The sequence below is a fragment of the Chenopodium quinoa genome, unplaced genomic scaffold (genome assembly GCF_001683475.1).
Source record: "Chenopodium quinoa cultivar QQ74 unplaced genomic scaffold, ASM168347v1, whole genome shotgun sequence".
Classification (NCBI taxonomy): Eukaryota; Viridiplantae; Streptophyta; class Magnoliopsida; order Caryophyllales; family Amaranthaceae; genus Chenopodium; species Chenopodium quinoa.
In genome coordinates, this window is record NW_018743252.1 from 9,993,579 (window position 1) to 10,000,303 (window position 6,725).

A 6,725-nucleotide genomic window follows, 5' to 3' on the forward strand; every position below is an offset into this window, starting at 1 on the left:
TTCCCATCGCACCCCCAACTAGGGATGGCAATGGATCCGTATCTGACCAGGATCCGTGGATCCATATCCGTTTTCATGGATATGGATCTTGTAAAATTGGACTCGACGGATCCGGGTCAGATACGGATCCTGTAGCAAAAAACGAATCTGAATACAGGTCAGACCTAAATATCCGCATCCAGGTCCGTTTACCCGTTTTTTTTAAATATATATTTGTAAATTGCAACTCTTCATGCCCAACCCACTAAAATCTAAATTAGACTCAAACATTAACTCTACCAAACCCCCCAAACCCAAAAACTCACACACCTATCAGATTCTCTCTGATCTCTCCCAAAAGGCAGCTCTAAGTTCCAACAACTCCACCGCTAGTAACTCGAACACCTCCACCGCAAATAACTCTAGCGACTCATTGTAATACCCTTAATTTTTTTGGAAATATTTTCTTAATTATTTCTATAATTATTTCTCTAATTGAATAAATTATAATCTTGGTCGGTCCATAATTTGTTAGTTAACGTTGTACGCTATTTTTTTAAGAAAATAATTATTTTTCCGGATTTTACCTTAATAATACTTAACAACCTTAGCTTAATTATTATCTCATGAATTGTAACTAATATTAGTTTTGATATTATATTATAACATGATTTAATCATCAAATTCAATTATTATATTTATTATTTATGAATTTCATTTTTACTTACAAAAAAAAAAAGAGAAAAGAAAAGATTGACGTGAAGTTACCTAAACCATGGCTTTAATTTGATAATTTTAGGATTTTATTAACATCTAGCCTTCTTCTTCATTATCCATTTTGCTTCCTATCTTCATACTTCCAACTATATATGTGTTTATCCTAGTTTCTTCTCATCTTCTAATCCAACTACTAACCTAGACTCAATTTGATCCAAGTACTTTAATAAACCCTAAAATTTATCTTATTCAACTTTATCTTTTCCACTCTCTAAAGACTATATATAGACCCACAACCCTCCTCAATTACTCAAAAAAAAAAAAATCAGAAATTGCCTCTCTTACTCACCCAAAGATACACATTTTTCCTTCACTTCTTGTTCTTTCTTTCCTCCTTGTTGCCGCCGAACAACCACCTCTGCCGACCGCCACCTACAAACACCACTGCTGCTACTTTGTTCTGCCACCAATTGCTACCCAACTATTGTCGTGGCTTGTTGTTGTAATTTGCTGCTAAAAGGTCAGTAGCACTTCATGCTTTCACCCCCTTTTTCCTTGCCACAAGCTTACAAAATACAATGATTATTATGATTATTATTAACTTATACTATTATATTAGTGTCATAATTTTAAGGAAGGCTCATGTACTTCTGATGTTGCAACCTTAATACTAGTAGCTCTATTTTAATACTAACACATTTTGTGGTTTGAAAATAAACAAGGTTAATATTTAGGTAGTTCATGCACAAGTAGAAAGGTGTTTATAGTTTTGTGTTTATTTTGTTAACCTTATATTAATTAAGGTTATTTTAATTGTGTAGGAGGAATCCCTTGACCGTGGTCAAGTTTAGTGATTGTACCTTATTATCCTCGTGATCAAGGTACGTATAGGTGGCTAGGTCCTTGATACAATTTTTGAATGCGTGTTTTGCATATATAATGTTTGTTTTAATGATTGTTTGAATAAATGTTGCGTATGAATATTTAAGTTAACAATTTTCATGACGAGTTAAAGTATATAATTTTATGATTTGAAGGTTTGATCTTTAAAAGTGTTGATCGATTTAATAAAAGTTGTTTGATTTATAAATCACTTGATTCAATTAAATTGCAGCTCATTATGAGCCTGAGTATTTGATATTTCAATTGTCCCTCTACCCGGGACTGGTTAAATAAGACCATGAACTTTGTATGATCTGGTCTTTCCTCGAGTATAGTATAACTTGCTTGGGGGGCGTGCACACTTAGGTGAGGAAAATTGGTTTGGAATTATATTTTTTTTAAATTGGAAAGTTTTTAATGATGATCATTACTACCTTTGGAGGGTTTAATTTTAGAAAGTCTAATTTTGAATGTGACTTGTGACAAGTCAAATGGTTATTTCGAAAGCATGTTTGACTACTAAAAGTATTTTACATGCCTTGCACTTATACGTACTTAGCGTTTTTGCTAATCTATTTTCCTTTTTGTTTTGGTTCGCCCTGTTTGCCATTTTTGGTAAGCAGTCTTGATTTCAGGTGTGGAGATGTTCGTGCGCATACTAGAGTCGGGACTGGGATCACATAGTTAGGAGTTGATTTTACTTATGTGTGGAGTTTTTATTAGATTATTTTGAAACAGTTATTATGGTTACTCATATTATTATTAATAAAAGTTAGTTATTTTTCCGCTGCAATTTGAGTAATTAAGTAAGCCTTACGTTTTCACGTGGCGGTAATACGTCCAAGTCTACTTCTACGGTATTTGTATAAGTATAAATATAGTAATTACGTAGAGGGAGATTTGGGGATGTTACAAAGTGGTATCAGATTTCCGGGTCTAAGAAAGATTAAAATTGAGAAATAAAACTTATGGGTAGACTTAAGATGGACATATAGGATAGATAGAGTTTCGCATTCTTTGAAGTAAAATTATTTTCTATTAAAACTATTTTCTTATTTGGAAATATGATTGAGAAAAGGATGCTCGGGTTCTCTTCGGAGGCCTATAATGGGTACTACTCTCTGTCTAGGAAAGGCTCGCCTCGACGCTATAGGTAACTTTCCTGGGAGACGCGGGCTCGAACCGTCCAATATCAAGAATCGAGTACATTATCATTTTCGAAAACAAAATGAAGAAACTATTTGATTTTGTAAACACCTAATGTGCATTAGTCTAAGTATAATTAGGGTCGTCTAGTTATTTGTGTGGTTATGGAATTTTGGTTCCATTGGTAATCATTTTGGATTTATCCTTGAGGAAATTTGAATTGCTTACTTAAATAGTTTGTGTTATCACAAATGATGGAAACTGTTAGAAGACATTTCTTTGATCAAAGGCTAGTAAAATCGGATGCTATATCTGTGCGTGACTTTATAACAGACATTGTTTGGCATGCTACTGATATAAAAAGACACAGGAATATGAAATTTATGATCGAAGAACCATGGATCATCCTACTGGCCTTAGTTCACTTACCCAACACACCTAAATATAATACAGTAATCCAAAAGTATAGAAATTTAATTAAACCTAATGGGTTGTGGAATATTGAAGCCTATGTGCATGAAGGAAAATGGCTAGGAACCTTAACCAATTTTAAAGCAGACCTATATTTCGCCGAAGTTGACTGGAGCCGAATCCCAAGACTAATAGTTGCTGAAATTCCACTTCGTCTTACACCTCAAGAAGTCCAAAAGTTAAATAATCTAAACTATGATATGCCACCCTTACCACCTTCACATTTGCATCTTGACTATACATCATCCGATGACTTAGAAATCCCTCACCCAAATGACTTTGAATCCCTACCTCATTCTCCTGAACCCCTTGTCCTAAGAGGTCGAGTATCTAGTCCAAGACACAGTACAAACCATAACCCTAGCCCCTATGTTAGCCCAAACCGTAACTCTAGCTATGGCTCGTGTCGTAGCCCAACTTACAGTGAATTTTATCCTACCTTCTTGCTTGAATGTAACCAAATTCCAACCCACATGGCTAAACCTTTAGAACATGATTCCCCTCAGCTATCCACAGGAAACACAGGTGACGTGGCCAGAAAGATGATCCAGCAAGCTAAGACCAAGAGTAGAACTTCAGAATAATAATTGATTGATTTTTTCCATTAATAGCAAATTGTTTTGTTTTGCAAGCCAACTAGTGGCCCTTATGAATTTGTAGTGACAAGATGAATTAATTATTTTAATAAGCCTATGTGGCTAAATATGGAGTTTCAATCTTTAATAAGAGTTTTATGAAATTTTCTTATATAATAAATGTGTATTTGTTATTTTAAGTTATTTAGGATGTCTCTAAGAGCCGGAAATAGTAGACGCACTGGTTCCAAAATGAGCTCTACTCTTAGGAAGATAACTACCATTGCTCAAAGCATGAGCCAGCTGGTGAGTCAGGGGAATCGTAGCAACGACTTAGATCAATTTGGAGAATTTTTTAAGAGGGTAGCAGCTGCAAAACCACCCACTTACCTTGGGAAGGAGGATCCTGCTAGTTTGGAGAATTGGATAAGGGAATTTGACAAGTTGTTTGATGCCATTAACTGTCCTGAAGAATTGAAGGTTAATAATGCTGTTTATTACTTGAGGGAAGAAGTTGACCTATGGTGGAGCCAAAACCGGACTAGGCTTTTAGAAACCCCTAACTTTGGGTGGAAATAATTGAAGAAGGTTATAAGAGACAAGTTTTATCCCGCCTACCTGAAGAAGCAGAAATGCATGGAGTTTACCAATCTGAGGATGGGGAATATGACCATTAATGAATATTATAATAAATTTATTGAGTTGTTGTGGTTTGCACCTGAGGTAGTACCCACGGAGGATTTGAAAGCCCAAAGGTTCGAGAAGGTTTGACCCTAAGTCTTCAGGGGAAGTTGGGAGGGGTAACCTTTGAAACACTAGATGAAGTCTATGGGAGAGCTGCCCACCTATATGGGATCCAAGGGAGAGAGTTAGAGAACTCAACTGGAGGGAAAATGAAGAGTGATGGGGGTTCATATGGAGTTGATAAGAGGTCTAGGATTGGGGAGAGTTATGGGGGACATGTGCAATTCAACAGGAGGGACAATAGGGGAAACTTTGGAAAGGGAGCTAATGGACAGGGAAATAACAACCATGGGAATGGAAATAACACCAGGCCTAAGAGAAGTTATTTTTGTAAGAGATGTGAGAAAAATCACCCAGGGAAGGACTGTGAGGGAAACCCTGTGACTTGTCATTATTGTCAAAAACTGGGGCATTGGGAGTATGAGTGTTACACCAAGGAGATGGATGTTAAGATGGGAAAAATCCAGGAGACCAATAACCCACCCAAACCACCCCAGACCAATGGATCAGCTCAGAGGAATGGAACTAGTAGCGGTGCAGGAGGGGCCTCTAAGGGTCGTGTGTTCGTGATGAATCGTCGTGAGGTTGAGGCTTCTAATGATGTGGTAATTGGCACTTTCCTTGTTTGTTCTTTGAATGCTAGAGTCATGTTTGATTCGGGTGCGTCTCATTATTTTGTTTCAAAATCTCTAGTCCAGAGATTAAAGTTAGAGAGTCCATTGTTAGTGTCTCTAGATGTTTCTATTTCAACTGGGGAAGTGAGGAATTGATCTAAGTCACATAAAGAGGTACCTATCACCATAGCTCAAGTAGAATTTCCTTCAGATTTGATTGAGTTTGATTTGCAAGAATTAGATGTGATTTTAGGAATGGACTAGCTGGGAAAGTATAAGGCTCACATAGATTGTGCTGCTCAGAAAGTGAAATTGTTGGGTCCGAGTAATGTGACAGTGACTTATAGGAAGGAAGGGAAGAGTTCAGGGATCAAAATCATTTCTGCTTTGCAATTTCGGAATTGTGTCATGAAGGGTTATCCTATATACATGTGTAGTGTTCAGGAAGTGGGAAGGGAGGATGAGAAGAAAGAGAGTATTCCTGTAGTTGAGGAATTTCCAGATGTGTATCCTGATGAGATACCAGGTATGCCGCCAGTAAGGGATGTTGAGTTCACCATAGAATTGCTACCAGGAACTGGACCTATCTCGAAGGCTCCATATAGAATAGCTCTAGCTGAGATGAAGGAATTGAAAACACAGTTAGATGACTTGTTGGATAAGGGATACATTCGACCTAATTCTTCTCCATGGGGTGCTCCAGTGTTGTTTATGAAAAAGAAGGATGGAAGTTTGAGGTTCTTCATAGACTATCGTGAGTTGAATAGTGTGACAGTCAAGAATAAGTATCCTTTGCCTAGAATTGATGATTTGTTTGATCAGTTGAAAGAGGCTGGAATATTTCCAAGATAGATTTGAGGTCAGGGTACCATCAGTTGAGAATTGCAGAGCAAGACATTGCCAAGAGCGCTTTCAGGACGCGTTATGGTCATTATGAGTTCACAGTTATGCCATTTGGGTTAACTAATGCACCTGCATTTTTCATGGATTTGATGAACCGAATCTTTAGGCCATATTTGGATAAGTTTATGGTGGTTTTCATTGATGGTATTTTGATCTACTCCAAGAATAGGGAGGAGCATGAAGATCATTTGAGGAAAGTATTGTCGATCCCGAGGGAGCACCAATTGTATGCTAAGCTGTCGAAGTGTGAGTTTTGGTTAGAAAAGGTAGCATTTTTGGGGCATTTGATTTCTAGGGAAGGAATTTCAGTAAATTTAGAAAGTCTAATTTTGAATGTGACTTGTGACAAGTCAAATGGTTATTTCGAAAGCATGTTTGACTACTAAAAGTATTTTATATGTCTTGAACTTATACGTACTTAGCGTTTTTGCTAATCTATTTTCCTTTTTGTTTTAGTTCGCCCTATTTACCATTTTTGGTAAACAATCTTGATTTCAGGTGTGGAGTTTTTCGTGCGCATACTAGAGTCGGGATTGGGATCACATAGTTAGGAGTTAATTTTATTTATGTGTGGAATTTTTATTAGATTATTTTGAAACAGTAATTATGGTTAATCATATTATTATTAATAAAAGTTAGTTATTTTTCCGTTGCAATTTGAGTAATTAAGTAAGCCTTACGTTTTCACGTGGCG

The 6,725-nt window shown here is 36.6% G+C and overlaps 1 pseudogene; it reads left to right on the forward strand.

Moving 5' to 3' along the window:
• Positions 1 to 3,980: 3,980 nt before the first annotated feature.
• LOC110734940 lies at positions 3,981 to 6,417 on the forward strand (annotated as a pseudogene).
• Positions 6,418 to 6,725: the final 308 nt, after the last annotated feature.